The sequence below is a fragment of the Carassius carassius genome, chromosome 33 (assembly GCF_963082965.1).
Source record: "Carassius carassius chromosome 33, fCarCar2.1, whole genome shotgun sequence".
NCBI lineage: Eukaryota > Metazoa > Chordata > Actinopteri > Cypriniformes > Cyprinidae > Carassius > Carassius carassius.
Window position 1 is genome coordinate 9,508,346 of NC_081787.1, and position 20,740 is coordinate 9,529,085.

A 20,740-nucleotide genomic window follows, 5' to 3' on the forward strand; every position below is an offset into this window, starting at 1 on the left:
ATGCAATTCAAAACAGCCTAATGTGGGCAAAGCTCACACTCTCCAACCGGATAAACAGATAAAATGATTTTTTGTTTGCCTTTTTTTCAACACACTAATCTCTTAATCCACTGTTCTAAACACAAAACCGAGGAGAAAGAGGAAGAGTAGAAAAGAGTAGATTGGGGAAAAGAAAGAGTGCAGCAGAGGATGAGCTTGTATAATGGCTAAAGTGGCAGGGGACATTATTATTAATTACAGACACAATCCATCTTAAACCACATATCTCATTCTTCTTACTGATTCTGTGTAGTTAGTCACAAAAAGAGGATGTAACTTCTGATAAAGAAAAAAAATTATATTATATATATATATATATATATATATATATATATATATATATATATATATATATATATATATATATATATATATATATATATATATATATATATATTATATATATAGCTATATTTACCAATTATATTTTTTAAAGTTTTACGGCATTTCATTTGGTTCAGTGTTTTGATTTCTCAAGGAGATGTGAGATAAACGGAGTTTAATCAAAAACCAATAGAGTGCAAACAGCTTCTACCCCCAGGCAGTCAGGCTACTAAATAGGCAAGCTGCAATCCTCTGTCCTTGATTAATAGTCAGCTTACATGAAAATCAATTTTACAAATGATAAGTTTTAAATTATACATTTTTATTTAAAATCTGAAACGTGTAAATACTTCCCTTTATCCCAACTTACAATCGAGAAACAAGCCGTCTGTAGGATGATTTCCCCAGAAAAGTGTACGTGTGTTTGGCCACTTCAATGTTCCAGGAGTAAAACAGATCGTCCTTGCCTTTACCATTTATTTTTGCTGCTTTTCAAATGCCTTGCATATAGAATTTTTTTTTACGCTTCTAGAACTTTTTTTTATTAAAAAAAAAGACAATCCAACATAAAAATATGAATTATTAGGTGTTTAAAACTATGATAAACCATCTTAATATTTATTGTGTTAAAATTATTATTCACACTTTAGTTTGGGGAACAATTCTTACTATTAACTAACTATTAACTACAATTTTTGCTTCAAACTCCTAATAATTAGTAAGGTAGTTGTTAGCAAGTTTCCTTCAGGGAACTTAGGGGAAGAAAATCCCACTACATGTTTTTTTTTTTTTATGCATTTGAAAAAAACAAACAAAAAAAACATGCTATTCCACAACCTATAAAATTTTTTATCTTATTTTTCATCACTTCGGGCTAGTGCAACACAAATACAACAGAAGGCATCCCACAGAGACATAGCGCAACTGAGGATTCAATATACTGTTAGATATCCTACTTTGCCCCCTTAGCCTCTCCAGCAAATAAGAATTATATGGTCAAGAATTGCTGTCATGCACCCTCTGGAGAGCTGGAAATTTCCACAATATGATATTGCATACATAGTTGCATCAACATCTATTCATATGTCATAGAAAGCGAGGAAATGAATTTTCATCATACATATGCCCAACTTCCTACCCACAGGTTTCCCTATTACGATAAGCAATAAAAAGCATTGCTGAGCTTCAGAGAACCCTTAAAGAAGGAATTGTGTCATATTAAAGAAGCAAAAAGTGTTTTTTAGGTTTTGTGTGAAAATACAGCCCTGGTCCCAACCAGTCAGAGACTTATAGCAGAGAAGGGATGAGTTGTCCTAAGGGATGCTGTGCATGCTGGTCCCTCTAGTCACTGTGGTGTTTGAATATTAATAGAAATTATAGCAAGCTATGGTTTCGGAATGTGTTCAAGTGGAGAGCCAACAAATGCATGCAAAAACAAGAGCTTGGAAATGGGTTTTGAGGGTCATTTAATATTTAATTGAGTGTGTGTGTGTGTGTGTGTGTGTGTGTGTGTGTATGCTTGAAAATATTTGTGGGAGTGAGGCAGACATTACATTTTTTACATTGTTTCGCACCAGAGATCTTTATGCGTGAACATGGCTGGAGTATGTTCACATATTTTTAAGAGGAAATCTGGGATAGGAAGAGATGCCACATACAATCCTAATTTCTTCCTTCTGGTCTTGGGGGAGTGTATTAAATCAAGCTGTGAAAAACTCAGGGCCACTCCAGTCACCAGGCATGGGTCCGGTGGGATGAAATTAGCTGCAGTGGCAGGAGATGCTGAGGGGAAGAGTGATAGAAAGAGAGAGAGAGAAAGGGTTAGATATGTGGTTGTCAGATATCAAGCATCCTGCTACGGTGAGCTATGACACAGTTGCTGTGGGTGTAGGTTTAGCTGCTGTCACCAGAACAACAACACACTATCTTATTAACATGTCACACACCTCCTCTCTGTCACCACGCTATCCTGTCAGACTGACACTCACACCTCTGCCTTGAGGCCCCCTTCGGTCTCCCTCCATCGAACTCAAATCCATGTGCCTCAATTCTACAATACTGTTTATTTTCCCACCTATGTCTCCTTTCTCCCCTTTCCACCAGTTCTACCTTGTTTATCGATGTACTGTATTTACCTTCTTTATGCACTACTGTACCTTTAATTAACAGTTCACATGAAATTTGCAATTTATTCATCATTTAGTCATGAGGTATTTATTTATAGCAAGTGTCCATGCTGGCATTTTCCATACAATGAAAATGAATGTTGACTATGAATCAAGAGTTTCAGTAAATAATGTCTCTTGCTCATACAAATGTTTTGTGTGGCTTCAGAACAGCACATTTTAGTTACTTATAACACTATTAGTTTCTATTCCCTCTGTATGGAAAGGTGCAGCTTGGACACTCTGCAAAATGTCTGCTTTTATGTTCCACAGATGAAAGATATTCACGCAGGTTTGGAACGACATGAGGTTGAATTAATGGTGACAGGATTATTATTATTATTATTTATTATTAATTTATTTATTTTTAAGTATCTTTAAACCTCCTTATCCTCCTTTGTTTAATATTTCCTTTGTTCCTTACATGCTTTGTTGCATTTTATTCACATCCTCTTTTTTTCTTGTATGACAATACAATGTACAATACAATAAAAGTTTATTTTTTATAGCACATTTTAAAACAACTGGTATCGACCAAAGTGCTTTACAAGGCTAAAAGAAACAGACAAAAACATTTAAGCACTAGAGAAACAATAAAAGTAAGAAAAAAAACGCTCACTGTTGACGTATGCCTTAATGTTTGTGTGCACACCTGCTCATGTTCAGTATGTTGGCAATCATCAGAGCAACAGCACAAGAACACAGTACAAGAATTCAGGCCAGAGTCTGTGACAGTCTGCTGGGCTGCTGTAAATGTTGATCTTTTGCCCTCTGCTCATAGTTTTATGTCTGTGGAATCATGATTTAGTGTTTGGCAGCAAGAAACAGTGGCAGAGAAAAAGTATCTAAGTAACACAAACTACTGTTTAAAAGTGTATAAATGCATGTTAAAATGTTCTATTTCTAGAATATGTGGTTTCACATGACTTTCTCTGTACATGTAAACTGAACTTCTACCCTCTATACTGTATGTGTTTTTTGTATCACAAATAATTGTTCCATGCTAACAGGCTTGGCATTTATAACTTGAAACTGTTTTCCCCATCTGTCTCAATCGATCCCTCTCTCTCTCTCACCTCCAGTTCACAAACATTCCCTCTTTTTCTCACACTTTCCCTCTCTCTTTTATTTTTCTAGCCTGGCATTCGGCACCTTATTTATTTAAATAATTTTGATTTCCTCCACATGCCTAGCATGTGTAGTACTGAAACGGCTGATAGCTGACACTCATTTGTCAGGCTCACTGTGCTACCTGCCAATTACAAAAGAATACTGAAAGTTTGGCACCAGGCTATTAGAAGCCAGTCTTGGCTCTAACAAGCAAGCATTAACAAGACCGAAGTTGTTGCCTGTCTTTTCCTGTCTCTCTCTCACTTTCTCCCTCTCTTGTTCCACAGAGAAATAATAAGATGCTTGAGCAAAGAGAGCTTGGGGGTTAAAAAGGAACCACATTGTGCCGTTATAACTTTGCCGCCCAGCATGGAGGCTGCTTGACACATGATTCCCTGATCTGGGATCTGCGGCACAACGATTGCAGCCCCTTAAATAGCACCGCGGGGGCCCCCAGGTAGACACATGGCCCTCAGACATGTGACACATGCTGTCCATGCCAGCAGCCTCATATGACCTAAGCAGAACATGGTTGTTAGTCATTATGGAAGCCTATTTATTACAGCTCCCCGTATTGCACCTACAAGACTGTCTGGAATGGGCAGTCAAAGCCATTATAGTGGTCCAGTGGTGCTGAGCTATTTAAACAATACATTGACATGCCTGCAGACCTTACTGACATCATTATTGAGTAATGAGCATGTTTCTCCCGCTTGGTTAGAACAGCTTGATTTCAGTTAAATGGAATTATGTCAGAACAATCAGTAATGTACGCACGTGCACGGTGGAAAACTGTGCTTGTAGCACCGCATCAAAAGTCAAAACTATGATGAAAACAACAAACAGTGTGTGAATCCAGACAACAATAAAGGTAAGTGACAAGAGCCCTTGTAGTCTACAAGCTCAGACTACAACCTCTGAAGACATTTCAGGTTACAACAGGGAGAAAGAGTAAGAAGAATGACAAACATATATAGTGAATAAATGATGTACTGACCACAAAAAGATGTTATTTATTACTGTGATGGCAAAGCTGAATTTTCAGCAGTCATTATTCCAGTCTTCAGTGTCACATTATCCTTCAGAAATTATTATAATATGCTGATTTATTGCTTAAAAAACATTTATTTTTACTAGCAAGGTTAAAATAGTTTTGTACATTTTTTTTCAGGATTGTTTGATGAATATAAAGTTAAAAAGAACTGCTGAAATAGAATGCTTTTGTAAAATGTCTTTACTGTTACTTTTGAATGGTAGTGTACAATGTGCCTAACAATGGCCCTTAGATGTTCACTGTAAACAAGTTTATATAAATGAAATAAATAAATGAAGTACAATCACATTTGGTCTATATCTTTTTTGAAATATCACCAATGTGATGAATAAAGTATATATATGGCAACACTCCCGAGTAAAAGAAAAAGAAGAAAGAAAATAAAAGAAAGTTAAATGTGAAAAAATTTAAAATGAGAAATAAAGTCAAAATTGTGAAACAAAGTAGCAATTAAGTCATTGTGTTCTACCAGCTACAGGAACATAAATATAAGTGTATCAAATTTTGCACTTAGATGCAAATCTGGCTTTATGCAGCTGACTTTTTCAAAGTCCATATAGTGCTATCATAGCACCTTAGAACTCCAACTACATGGTTGGCCTTTGGCTGACTTTCCAACCTGCTTACTAGCTGCCAATAGAATGTGCTGGTCCAAGCCTCTCTGGATGTGGACAATTAGATGAAAAATTACTAATCTGCCCATATTTCATTGTATGATTGCTCGAAGGATCCAAGGTTTTGTGCTCTTTACACCAGGTTGTATATCTTTATGTGTTCCCATTTGGATATTTTCGAATGGCAGCACTGCCATATGTTCCAGCTTTGAGAATGTGACAACATACCATTTTTTTATAAGACTGGGGCACAATGCTGCAGTGAGACTGTACTTTTGTATCATTTAGCAACTAAGATGTGAAATTTCGGTCCGCCTCATGGCTACGTTTCATTTTTGTTGACGCAGTTTTATTTTTTTATTTTTTTTTTATTCAGCAAGGATGTATTAAATGACCAAAAAGGACAGTAAGAGCATGTATTATTTTACAAAATAATAATTTTACAAAATAGCACATGTAGCTTTTTAACATTTAATAATAATAAGAAGAAATGTTTCCTGAGCTGCAAACCAGTATATAAGAATGATTTCTGAAGAATCATGTGTCACTGAAGACTGAAGCAATGCAAACAAATCAGCTTTGCCACTGCAGAAGTAAATATATTAGAATTACAAGCATTTTGGTTATTTTTAATTGTAATAATATTTCACAATAATATCACTGTTTTACTGTAAATGCAGCTTTGGTTAGTGTAAGAAAAAACAGCTTTTGAATGGTAGGGTGAGATTATGAGAGTTACAATTATTATTTTGTTTTTCTTATGCTATTAAATAAAAATAAAGGAAACAATAAAACAAGTAATTGCAAATAATTTAAATGACATGACACAAAAAGTATACTTTCATGACAAAAAAAGACATTTAATAATTAGATATTTATAAAATGATCATTAATCAGCATAAAATTTGACACATCAGCAATAAAAGAGTGAGTCATTTTTAAATGTAACGGATTATGTCTAATCTAGATTCAGAATTGGCGCTGGACTTCCTCCAGCAGGGTTACTTTACTCTGCTCTGCTTGGCCATACCGTACACGAGTGCATTTACCAAGAAAACTCCAGGAGAGTGGACAGCACTCATTAATTACTGCTGAATGCCAGAGGGCTTAAAAAGCAAAGTGGTGGTGGTGGCATGATTGGATGCAGCGTTCACACACCTGCGGTGATCAGTAATCGCTTCCCTCTCCTTTTTTTGCTCCATTTTCCCTCTCTTCCCCACATTGCATGGCATGAAAAGGTGTTTGATCCAGCAAAAACGTCAAGTCAGTTGAAACAGAATAACAAGTTGTTTCCTTCAGGCATGGAAGCAAAAAGGAGGTTGTTTTCCTTTTTCTCGTTTCCCTCCATCAGCATATTTTAAAGGAATAAAGAGAAGAGAGACAGAGAGAGGGATAAATTGGGGGTTTTGTGAAATGAAACAATGCAGACTCAAGCAGGTCTCTGTTGACCAAATGGTGCCAGATTTAAGAAGAAGGGATATGACTGCTCTCCTGGAAAGGCTAAACTAGACATAGACCTGCTTTCATACTTCCCTCTTTTGCACTCTTCTAATTGGATGTTCATCAGAATACATCCTATATCCTTAATTTTTTTTTTTTTCCTAAATAAAACTTCAGCCACTACCTTTCATGCATGCAAATGTATCCATAACATGCATTGTTCAAATTCAAAAAACAGGGTTGTGGGCGAAGAGAATCAAACAAATCTGACTTTCAGAATAAGCTAGTTCAGTGAAAGATAAGTTGGGTTTAAAGGTTAACACCGATCTAAAAATGTGATAATTGTTTTACATTTATTTTTTAACTTAGTGTAATTTAATGCCAATAGAAAACTTCGATCATGAATTTAAACAACACAAAACAAGCCCATTTGTTTTTTTTATTTGTTTTTAAGCATTTTAAAGGGGGAAAAGAAAAGGTGAAAAAAGTGAAACATTCAATTTTAAAACTACAAAAGGGTTAACAACTCTAATTAAACATTAGAAATAGAACAACTTTTCAGTCACTTTCACAACTGTGTCAAATGTCATCTTATATACTGTTCAATTTTGCCAAACATTGTGTTTACAGTATTATTAGAAAATAAGGTTACAACCATGCTGTTCTGCCTGCACATGTACACAGATGAAACACATAACTTTTGCCATTCTCTGCATCCCCTGAAGGGCAATATTCTTCACACTGAGCAGCTAATGGCCTCTTGACTCATCCAAAGAGGCAAGCAGTCCAGCACAGATTATTTGACTCATCTGTTTATCTCAGTCAGCTGCAGCCAAAACGCATCCTTTTCACTAGTGGAGTGACGAAAAGCCATTATTTGTATCAGTATCTATAACTGTTAAGGCTGGTTCATGCTGACCCAACAAATGGCAAAAATCACCAACTTCCAGTGGTTCTTGGGTTTTATCGTAGTAATGTTTGTTGTTGCAGTGTGAACTTGACTTGTCAGTGTAAATCAGATTTTAGACGGACTTAACATTCATATGCATATTAAGATAAATGGGAAAACTGTAAAACATACCCATCCTACACACATATACATATATATATATATATATATATATATATTATATATATAAATAATGCTTTTAGCAAAATAAATACAGAAAATTCAGTCAAACTACTTTCCACTGCCATTAAAATGCAAACTAACACACATACAGTGTAATGTCTATATTTTTATTAATTTCTAACATATGGAAGATTTTACTTCTACTCCTTACTTCTTGTCAGGCAATAAAAACAGCATCCTAAATCTTTCTGCATATACACATCATTTATGTGTTAAGTCTCTCAGATGATTATTTATTTATGAACTAAATGAATTGTGAACGATGGGGAGATGATTTGCATATTTAGTGTATAGTATCTATTTGACAGAAAAAAACATGAGAGATCTTGTAATATTAAAAGGACATCCATTTTTTGTGTAAGTCACAAAATTGAAGTAGCGACAGATGTTTTCATCTGTTTTGTGACGTACATCTAGGGGTGTGATGAAACTTATCCCAGGAGACGAAATGAGACATGAGAATGGATTCACGAGAATGGATTCACGAGAATGAGACAAGATTATTAGACTTTTTTTAAGAAATCCCCAATGATGAAATGCATTTTGAAATTAACTTATAATTTTTGAAATCAAACCTCTATTTTAATGAATTATATGCAGCAATAAACAACATGTAAAACAGAGCTGCAAGATTCTGGATAAATTGAGAATATGTATATATATTTTTATATATATGGATATATATATAGGCCGTGGAGATCGCGATTCTCTCATGATTCTAATGAAAAAGAAAAAAAAAAAAGATTATAAAACTATTTAATTACTATTCACAGTATTTACGCAGCATATACTGCAGAATAGTAGGAGTTGTGTGGTAGAGTGTCATTCCTAACACAGGTTCTGTACTGATTTCAGCGTACTTGAGTTATATTTAGCAGATTGTGTTAAATATAGTAGGTCATCCGTGTATTTGATGCATTAAGAAAATGTGCACACTATGCACAGCAAATACTGGATACTGCAGAAATAATAAGAGTGATATGATAGTATGGCATTTTGAAGACAGCATAAGTGTTATTCCCAAACTATAAATGATTATCCCAGTAATTATGTTATCTAAATATCTGTAACACAGAAATATTTGTGTTGGTCTTTCTGGATCACTTGCAGCATGAATGATTAATTAACATGGGAAGCAACAAAACATGCTTCTTACGCTCTACTGACACAGTCATAATAGACAGCTGAATCGTTGTCATTCAGGAATAAGATTGTGTTGGTGTTTGAATTGAGATCGGAATCTTCAAATAATTAACCTTGCAGCTCTAATGTAAACACTGCAAATTATTTTGCGAGGATATAGTCACGTTCTCGCGTGACCAGTCGGATACACATTGGCTCTCGCAAGATCTGCAACACGAGATCTCATAACATCCCTAGTACATACAGTACATGTAACGTATTATTAAAAAAAGACAAAAATGTAGGGTGAGGACTTGGTTCTATCGATCGTTACTAGATCTGATGCATGTGTACAGTTGTTTGTTAGAAAGGGATTTAAGTGGAGAAGTCCAGCATTCACTGGAAGATTGATTCATGACATTTTGCTTTTAAAATTAAGGTAAAAACACAAATTGAATGAATTGTTCACAATATCAATAAATTAGATTTAGATAATAGGTTGAATTTTCTTTTAAAAAAAAAATAAACTAAAATTATGATAACATTTTGTTCGATGTTTACGATTTGTCAGCTACAAAATTTAGCCTGATATTCATCAAGAAAAATAAAGGAAAAAGTCCATTAATTGATTTGAGATTCAAATATATTTGGGGAATTCTGGTGGACTTTTATCTGTGAATGAAAACAATGCATGTGTGATTTTAATCTGAAAGCACAGCTTCGTGTATTCCTTGATCGGCTGCTTATGATTCATTGCATGAGTGAAGCCTACTGAGAAGGGTGTCTCTTCAGGATTGATCCACCTCCTGTGGTGATAGGCCGCTTGATTGATTTATCGGCCAGAGCTCCTCCACTGCTTAGCTTTTAATGAGACAGTAATAGCCCCCGGACAACACAGAGACAAATGTGTGCCAAACCCAGGCTGACCATATGTGTATGTGTGTGCGTGCATGTGTGCAGAATATGTAACCATGAGTACAATCAATTCCACATAAACTGACCAGAGGCAGACAGGGAAAATAAAATGAAAGATTGGAGAACCAGTAAGTCAAGAGGAAAAGTGGCCATAGCCTATAACAAAAATTGGGATGAGATATGAGACCGAGAGAGAAAAAAAACAAAACAAAAAAACAACAGCAGCAACCTGCCTGAAGACAGAGATTTCCAGAGCACTAAAATGGCATTAGTAAAAGAGATAATACCAAAAAATTAACAGCAAAGGAGAAAATATGGTGATTGAATGAGAGATAGAGAAGGGGTGGGGGAGGAGTAGAGGGAGAGACCTAAAGCAGCAGGAGAAACAAGAGACGGCTGATTGCCAGTGCTCTGTCAGTCTGGGTGCTAATTAATGGCCCTCTCTCTCAGTGCACTCTGCAGTCAGCCGCCAATTTCCAGAAACATTAGCTGGCATGGCCACTGGCATCCCCTTGCCCCTGCCTTCATATCCTGTCATTTTGTGAGGAAAGAACACTCACATCACCAAGCCAACCTTTGATTTGAACAGGAGATAATAGAACAAAGAGAGCATCTATTTCACACATATATATTGCTCATGCAAAGGTGCCATCATAGGACATCATTAAATATTGATTTGAGTTGAAATATTTGAACGCAAAGCTTCCTTGAAGACAGCAGTTGCGAGCAAGCGGCAAATTAAAACTAGACGGACATTCAAGGAAAACAGTGCATTCAAACCTCTTATTACACAACATTTCACCACAAAAATATTTAAGGCAATAAAAGAATACAATTTTTATTTTAAATCTTACATGTTTTTTTAGTGTTCTTATAATCCATTACAGGGTACAAAACAATTGTGGCAAAATGTCAGCAGCTTTTGTATGAAACGAGAGCAAGTCTGCGATACCAGGATGCCATAATTAAATAATTGTACGCCATTTTGAATCAAGTTTTAATATTTTATTAGCTAAACAAACGCAAAGCTTCCACCAAGAAAAAATAGTTCAAGCTAGAGTACAACGCTGACTGCTGTTACCCGGATGAGCCGGTGTTATTAACTTTTACTGGTTTTTATCTAGGGATAACATACCTCGGAATGTCTCGACAGACCAATCAGAATCAAGTATTCAACAGAGCCGTTTTATAACCAGAGATAACATACCTCGGAATGTCGCGACTGACCAATCAGAATAAAGTATTCCACAGAGCCGTGTAATAACACTGGATAATATTTTACAGGAGAGGAAGCACCTTTTTTGTCCACTTTACCCTTGAAATTAAATACATATAAAATACATGTAATCTTTGATGAACACCGTAATTATTGTTAAAATTTTAATTGCAGTTAAAAGATGCAGCTCATTTTGGGGACTATTCAAAATTCTGAAGTATTCAGAATACCTCCTCTTAAAGCATAAATCTCCTTATATTCCTCTCAAACGAATAATGGTATTGTACAGATGTGTTAGAAATCCAAGCATGCAGGGCCAAGTGAATGTGGTTTAAGACTACTAACGGTGACAATCGAGTGATTGATTACAGTTTTAAAGGAAAATGATGGAAAGGATGAAAGAAGGTGTTTTCTCGCCTAAGGGCGACATTCTTCTGCTTTGCTATATATTGTATGTTCCCCACTTCCTAACTCTAGCTCCAACTCTCTTCTTTTAATTGGCTTGTCATGCGCTTCCTATTATGAATGGACCTTTCTCCCTCCATCTCTTAGTAAATGAGGCTGAATTCCCCCAAGCACACTAATACGCTGTAGACAGAGCATATCAGGCATTCTGCGAGTTCACAGCTTGCACTGAAATAGACATATGGAATTATTTATGTGTGACTTACTCCCATGTACATTCAAAGATTTACTCATTTGTGTGACCTTTACCCTCTAACAGTCTCCATTCTTTAAAATTAATTACCCTTTTTATATGTGACTGAACAGATCCATATAGATCTACCTCGCTTGCATATGCACCTGCTAATTGGTTCATGCTACTGCTTCAAATCTACCGTTGTAAAAATATAATTTAATCTTGTGGTCACATTTACCATTGCTTTATAAAATATCACAGGTGAAACCCAATCATTTCAATAGAAATCCATGCAGGTGATGGTAAAGAAGTTCCCCAGATAGACTGTTGGTTCCACGCTGAACTGACCCGAACAAAGCTGCTAGTTTTAAGTGACTACCGTGTGAGCTGTGCTTCATACATTAATACAGTATTGAATGTGGACCTTTTTTACTAACAAATATAAAATAAAATAAATAAAACAAATAAATACATTGACAATCACAAGAGAGACACCCAGAAGTCCCCAAACAGCTGATAATTTGGACAAAGAGTTAGTATAAGGGACACTGTCGAAAAATCCATCTTAAACTGGTAGCTGGCTTCTTGCTGATCAAGGTGTTCCAAACTGATCATTAGCTGATACAAACTGGGCATTAGTTAACTGTCCAGCTACAGTACCATGTTCCAAAAACAGCTTGACCATCTTAACCTGGTAGGACCTGCTTGTAGCTGATTTGTGGCTGGTTCAAGATGATCTGCTCGCTTGTTTACCCCGTCTGTGTTAATAGCAAAATTAGGCCAGTTAATTAGTCCAGCTAGGAACCATCTACCAAGCTTCATAACACAGCTACATGCTTAAAACAGATTTTCAAGCAGGGCAGAAAGATCAAGAAGGAAGAGAGAATACTTCATGAATGCTGTACTACTAGGAACAATATATCTGTGCTCGCGGTTCATATGTGCTGATGTTGCCTTGACACAAAAAAAATCATCTTCCTACACACTGTTCATGAGGGTCACACGGCTCCTTCCTGGGTCACTATGTTGAACCCACTATGTTGAACCCATGCTAAAGATCCTGTTAGCATCCTGATAGTGCTCTATTAGCACCCTACAACCAAACCCTTCTGACCATCTAACCTTTAATGCTACTGATGGGACCAGCAGTTTCAGAGCAATGTGGGTATATCCATGCTTATCAGCTTAGTAACATATACCAAGTTTGAAGTTCTGAATATGTCAATGAATAAGTTCTGAGTAAGTCTTGAATTTGAGTGCAGGGGTCAAGGTTGAGGTTGCTGATGTAATACTCTTGGGCAGCACAGGAAGTTGAGTGTAGGTGGGATGTAGGTGTGTGCTATAGTTTTATCTCTCCAGGTAAGAGCAACGTACGACAGAGAGTAGGAGAGAGCGAGAGAGTAAGAGAACAGGAAACTTGGAAACTTGTGTCTCAGATGTTGAAATCATTAGCATAAACATTACAAAAGATATGAAAGCACAACACATGCTCACAAATGCCTTATCCTGCAAATCCTGTACTCGAGAGACGTGCAGCGTGAATACGTCTCATAAACTCTGCCAAGGTTATGTGTAGCTTTGCTTTTTAAATCTTATTTTAATGTGTGGTTTCCCACAAAAGGCCAGGTACATGACTCACTTGCAACACCCCCAAGAAAGCACAATATTTTGGTAAAAGAATCCAAGTGCAAACTAAGCGCAAACAGCAGTTACAGAGAAATAAAGAGAGCAGTACTGTGGCCAAAAAGAGAAAATAACTGCTTCTGCGGTGTCTTTTACTGCTCATTTTATTAATTTAAGCTCACTGAACAAATGTACTGTATGTTTGCTAGCGAAATCAGATTGTGTTGTGTTTTTTAACAGTAATCAGTAACCATCCTGTGATGCTCCTTCATCAAACAAACAAATAAAACTGAGCAAGCTTGATTACTAACGGCCACACCAAATTGCTGCTAACATGACTGGGAGTTCACTTTTTTTGGAGGGAAGTTGTGAGCTTTCTGTGCAGCTGTCAGCATTGTCCTGGGCAGTCACATGGATGAGCTGGATGGAATAATCAATGAAACCCGTCAGCAATGAAAGCTCATCATGGAAGAGGACAAAAAGCTTTCCCAGTCAGGTGAACAGTGGCTCTCACAACACAAGTATAATGATGGAGGAGAAGATAAAGTCATTGTGAAACACATTTGTCCTGTACTTCATATATTGCCACTGCTCACTCCTTGACAGCTGTGATTCATTGGACTATTTTTTTATTTTTTATTATTTTTTTCAGATGGGCTGGTCGACTTGTTGTCGAAAAAAATTAGTATGCAATGTAAACAGAGCATTTTAAGAGAAAAAATTCTGCTATCATCATCCCAGCCAGATCCTGGCGCACATGTAGACCTCTTCCGCACACATGGGGTGATTTTTCTCACACAATATTTATGGCAGTTTTACAGAACTGCTTCAGCAGAAACTGAAAGCCGTTCTAAACTTTTTCAGAGCAGCTTACATTACCTTTTTTTAAGGCACTTTCCTCTGCGCCACTGGTCATCCCATTCTACTTCTCCTACTGCCTGTCTTTACAAATCTCCTCACCTGCTAGAAAGTAAGCATGGTGGAGGATAGATGTTCAGTACAGTCCTGCACAGATCAGATTAAAGTAATTACACAAATCACTACAATTTACATACATATGGAATAATTTCTCTATCAACAGAATTGCGCTGTCTTCGCTATATGAAAATGACTGTTTCAGACATATTTTGGTGAAAATCCAAATATACAAACTAGATAATACAGCAGAAAAAAATTAAAATAAAATCATGCTTGTCTACTGTAAATCCCAAGCTAGGCTGGTTTTTAGACCCATTTCTATTCCGTCTGCAGCTATAGCTTTCAAATCTGCAAAATAAAAAAAATAGCTTGCAGTGAATCTCTGTGATTGTAACCAAAGTGGCTCTCTCTCTACCTCTCTTATCACACACTCAAACACAAAGACACACTGCCAAGTACACACATTTTGCTGAAACCTAATAATCCTTGCATGCATATTGTGATGGGAACGGCAGACAAAGCGGTTAATTGGCTCCCCACTAGAATGACAGGTACAGTAGAAATTTAAACTCTGAGACAGGAAAGAGGGTGATATTAAGTACTGAAAGCAGTGCATTAAATTATAAACCTCCCATCAGTCACACCCATACCCATACCCAGGCACACACACACACACACACACACACACACACACACACAAGCACACTCACATCAGATGAATTGTCTGCTGTCAATTCTTTTTTTCTTAAATGCATGCAGGGCTGGAATCATTAGCCGTTCCTGGCCCTGGAGCGAGAGAGGCTGACAGAGAGATCTTTAACTGTAATAGATGTCAGACTTAGCGAGACTCTCTTCATAAGTGCCAATCTGCAGCCGCGCAGGTAGCAGTTGGGGAGGAGAGCCAAGGAAGAATAATGATGAAGAGAGAACGACAGGAAAGAGAGACTGAGAGAGAGAGAGAGAGAGAGAGAAAGGGAGACTTTTAAAGTCTCTTTAATTGCCAAAGGTTAAAACATTGTCAAAAGAAAGCAAATGAATGACTATGACAAAAAAAATTCCTAATGAAAATTTTAACCCCTTAACTGTCACTCACATTTTTGAACATAGACTCTATAGTGTACGATTCAAACTTAAATTTTTATAATTCATGAATTAAAACATTTTGTAACATGATATTGATGTACCATTTACATGGTAATGCAATGTCTGATTTTAACCTGCACCAGAACGTCCTTGTCCTCAAAGCCTCCCCACACGCACATGTCAGTGATTATGAATAGATTAAATGAAACAGGACAAATTTAATCTTGACAAACTATGTATCATTATAAAGATCTAAGCCTCAAGCATCGACGACAGATCGCTGTTTTTCAATGGAAAGCTTATAAAGACTGTATTTGCTACATTAGTGTAAGCAGTTCACATAAAAAAATAAACATTGAAAACGCTGTTACTTACCAGATCCGTCGTAGTAAGGGGTCATAAACACATCCACAGCTGTAAATCCCGGTTTAGTTAGAAAGGTAAGGGTCCACTGAACGACATCTCATGAAGCACGTTTAGTCCAGTGAAGCAATAACGTTGTAATATGGATCATAATTCCTTTGTTTACATTTCATTTCTTAAGCGACAGAATTGTTTGCGTCCGTTATGGAATAACTCACGGTTGGAAACTGCGTCTTGGTAGTAAAAACACGGCACGGTTTTGCAGCGTACTGTGTCACAAACAGAATGAGGCGATCCACCAGAAAAAAGAATGAATGAAAAATAGGCGGAAAATAGTTTATTTGAATTTGGCGCTCTCTCCTCAGAGCTGGTGACGCACTCTGACACCTGTCAGCTGATGGAGGCGGAACTTACAGCGATTGCAAATTCCTGTCTTTCTTATAATTTTTGACAGTTTTTATATATGTGAGAGTGTGTTTTATGTTTAATGTGAATGTATCTGCATGATTACCATCTGTTTGAGTGCAAATCAGCCAAATCAGCTCGCTATTACTGAATGGTCACGGCTTTCAAAGTGAACGCGTCTATAGAGAGAGTGGATTATTTACTTTGGCACATTTGTGTTATTACCATCTGTATAAGTGGCCATCAGCACATCAGCACTTATTTGCATCGTAATTCATTGTAAAATATGCATCTCTTGCAATCTCAGGATGTTCTATATTGGCAAACATAGTTAAATCTTTTTTTTTATTTTTCTTATTATTCTTATTTTTCTTACTCAAATTATTCTTATTGTATTTTTCTAGTGCTCAAATAAATCATTTATATGATGTCTAAGTTTCTGTCTAGTGTTTTATAATTGAAAAAAAAACCATGCATTGGTATGTTTACTGACTAAATAGTTTGTAGAAGCCTTCAATACTATTGGGAAATATATTTTCTTATATTTGGGGGGTGGGGGTGTGAGAAAAATCTCAGAAAAATATTTGCAGGAGTCTCATTTTTCATGATATTTTATTCAGATTTGAAATAGAAACTCATGAGACATGTGGCTTTCAACCCATTACTTTTCTAGATTGCTCCAGGACTCATTTCATGTATTTTTATATCAAATAAAAAAATATTTAAGAGTGGTAAAAAAAATTCAAGGCACTTCAGTGTCTATAACTTTTAATATTTTTGAGCATTATTAAATCTGGTTGATAAAAAGTGAAGCCCAAAGGGTCTTCTTTCTAAAGACACCACAATTATGTTTGTAACACACTGAAGTAGGAAACTATTACAATTATAAGTTAGTTAGAGCACTTTCAGCTGTGAGTCCCATAATGGGGGGTGCTGGCTAACAGGTTAAAATGGGTTTTAAAGGATGAATTTTGAGATTTTAAGTTTTCAGTTGATATATAAGTCCTGATAATTTCTAAATGTGAGAAAAAGGCAACAAAGAAGTCTTTTTTTTAAACAAAGGTCAAAACTTCTGTTATAATGTAGATTTTTGAGGGTGCACTCTTGTCATAAATTAATCTATTACTTTTCCTACATAATTTTTAACAAAATACATTCGTAAAATAAATATTTGGGAGTCTTAGACCTTTCCAATGATATATAGTTTGTCAAGATTAGATTAGATTTAATTGTAATATAGTGAAGTAAATGTAGGTGTCCCGTATACTGGACGGGGTGACAGTTTTAAATGGGGTTGGTAAGATTTACTTTTTTTTTTTCTTTTTTTTCTTTTTAGTATTTTATTCATTTATTTTTATTCAGCAGGGATGCATTAAACTATAAAAAAGACACAAAATACATTAATAAAATGTAACAAAATATTTATTATTATTTATTATTAGTATTATTATATATATATTTTTATGCTGTTCTTTCTATTCATCAAAAAAACTAGAAAATAAATGATCAATGCTGCAAATTCAGCTTTGCCATCACAGGGGAATATTACATTTTCAAATATTAAAAATTCTAAACGGTTATTTTTAAATTGAAATGATATTCACAATATTACTGTTTTAACTTGATCAAACAAATGCATCCTTGCACACTGAGCATTCAGTAAAGCATTTTCTCCCCACTATTTAAAGTGGAAGCCATAATATGAAGCAAATAACACAATTTAATAAATCCTCCACCTAGTATATTTAAAGTTCTGCATGTCCTCAACTAGTTGAAGATGTTCCTCCTCAAACTCCTTTTAGAGTTCTTGTAGAGTTCTCAATAGAATCAGGGTATACATCTTCACACACATCACATAGAGGACTATCTGATAGCATTTTTATCTAAGGTGTTTTAAGAAAGCAGACCTCCATCTATCTGGAATTCTTTCCTCAGAAAAGACGTTTTCATCCTCATCATCTCTAATGAGTCTATAGTCCTGTGGAACCAACTCTGTGCCAAATAACCTGATCTGATGCCAAACCTGGAAGCCAAATTATCTGCAGATATCCATCCATTCATGCTAACTAATCTCCTAACTTTGGTTATACCTGCAGTCCTCAGAGTCTTACTGCATGAAAGTGGTTCATCCTTCAACCACAGACCCATGAGCACCATTTATTCCAAAATTGCCCTTGCTTTCAATATCAACCTATAGAAATGCATCAGGGCAAAATTTCCATAAGAAAAAGATCCCATGCTGTCTGTTCTCTTCAACGGGTCTCAGGTAAAAGCTCACATAATATTAGATATTTACCAGTTTTTCCCCACTACTAGTACTTCATATTTTGTGGTCCAGCAAATTAATATGATCTTTATCATTTGTGTGCCACTTTACATTTCTTTTGCTAGAGTAGATCTTTCATTTGTATTTCACTCAAAGATCAAATCAAATGATTGATTAAAGCTTCTGTTAAAAAAAAAAAAAAAAAAAGACTGATGCCTACCTCCTCTTGCACGGAGAACAGGTCAGACACACTGGGCTCCGGTATTATATTACACTGACTAACGAGGGGAAAAATACTTTCATTAAATACATCTCACAAAACAGACAAAGCCCTCACGTCACCTACGCACTCCCAATGTACACCATAAAGAATACCTTTAAGAACAAAATTGCACACGAATACACCAAGAGCATTCACATTCAAAACATTGCTAGAGGAAAAAAAAAAAATGAAATAATGTTTTTTTTTATGTTTGTTTTTTCAATGCACATCGATTTAAAAACAAGCCGGTCCTCATCTGTAAAACATAATACCACCCCAAAACACCAATTTTCACTAAAGTTTACAAATCTTCCACCAATCCACAATGAACATATTCAATTTTCAATCCCATCTCAATTAAATCCTTAAACATTCTCAAAGGATCCACTCCACCCACCCAAATTTATTATTCTTCCTAGTCTTTCAAATCACTTATTTTATTTTGCAAAGCAATATGTAATTCAACAAATAGTGTTGTCTGTGGAAGCCCTTGCTCATTGCCCGACTGCATACCCTACACGTTTGGCCTGATTTAATTTGGCTGAGGATGTTGTTTCATATAACTCTAGGCTATTTACAATACTGTTTACATATTTGTTAATTTATAACTACTGCCATGTCATATGCAGAAGAGGTCAGAATAATCTACCGTTTATTATTACAAATACAAATCCCACAAGATGTCCTCTCAGTCTAAATAAAAATGCCTCAGTGGCAATAATATAACTACTCAAAAAGCAAACATTGACATCCTGAGTCTTTGAAAAAATACATTTTTAAAGACCTGGTCTGGTCTCTGTGAATAATTGTAGCCAAATAACCGTTAAGCCTGTTTCATTAGCAATTTCACAGTAAATGTTTAATGATCAATGGAGAAAGTTTTTTTTTCCATTTATTTTGTCATTCAGATGTTGCATCTACTGTTCCAGCAGGGGCTAACAGGTCCAAGCTAACCAGCTGAATATTGACTTCTCAATGGAAGGCAATAGATCTGCAAAACTCACAATACAGTTCAGTTCAGAATAAACCACTATAAGCCTCCTCACTTCATCTGAATTATCTATAAAAAATTCATTGGGGCCCTGCAAATGAAGCACATTTCTTGGTGAATTTCTTTAGGAGTCTTAATTTCCTTCTTATATTCAAAGCGCCCATTAACTGAATATATTCCTGAATTTATTAAAGTAGTTTAAACTTTTCCATATTAAAATCTTACAGATTTTTGTCAGTAGTATTCATATTGTGATTATAAATATTGTTTTGAAAAGTAGTACCATTTCTCATTAAACCCCTAGTAGAACTATCCTATCATTTTCTAAATCCTCTGTATGGTTCCAGGCAGCAGTCATAACTACACAGATGTTGTCATCACATTGCAAAAAAAATATACTGTCTCACGTCTCCCTTTACCTATAGTTCCCTTCCAAAATCAGCCTTTTAATGTTTACATAAACAGCTAACTTTCATAAATTCTGATAGCACTGCCCTTATAGTCTGAACTCCTGCCCCATTTATACTTAAAATACCTATTCTTATGAGCTCCTGCATATAGAGGAAGAGAAAGTGAACAGTGAAGAGAATAAATTAAGAGGTGAAGCTGACCCATTTAACTATTTATAAGATGATAAATCTGTACTCTTTAAGAAGTGAAGTGAGTGAAGTACAGCCAAGTATGGTGACCCATACTCAGAATTAGTGCTCTGCATTTAACCCATCCAAAGTGCACACACACAGCAGTGAACACACACAAACCGTGAACACACACCCGGAGCAGTGGGCAGCAATTTACACCGGTGCACCTGGGGAGCAGTTGGGGGTTCAGTGCCTTGCTCAAGGGCACCTCAGTCGTGGTATTGCCGGTCCGAGATTCGAACCCACAACCCTAGGGTTAGGAGTCAAACTCTCTAACCACTAGGCCACTACTCCCCTAAACTTATGTAACATAAAAAAAATGTTAACTTTTTAACATTTACATCAGATAGAACCTCTTTTTCAATTCAAAAGATTAAACCCGAAGCTAACTTTGTCACATATGTAAAATATTTTTCC

The 20,740-nt window shown here is 35.9% G+C and overlaps 1 long non-coding RNA gene across 1 annotated transcript in view; it reads right to left on the reverse strand.

Moving 5' to 3' along the window:
* Nucleotides 1-1,816: 1,816 nt before the first annotated feature.
* The window catches only part of LOC132113705 (uncharacterized), a 39,730-nt gene continuing 20,806 nt past the window's right edge, over nucleotides 1,817-20,740 (reverse strand). The window contains exon 2 of the long non-coding RNA XR_009425197.1: nucleotides 1,817-2,145. This is a non-coding gene — a long non-coding RNA (uncharacterized LOC132113705). The remainder of the gene's footprint in view (nucleotides 2,146-20,740) is intronic.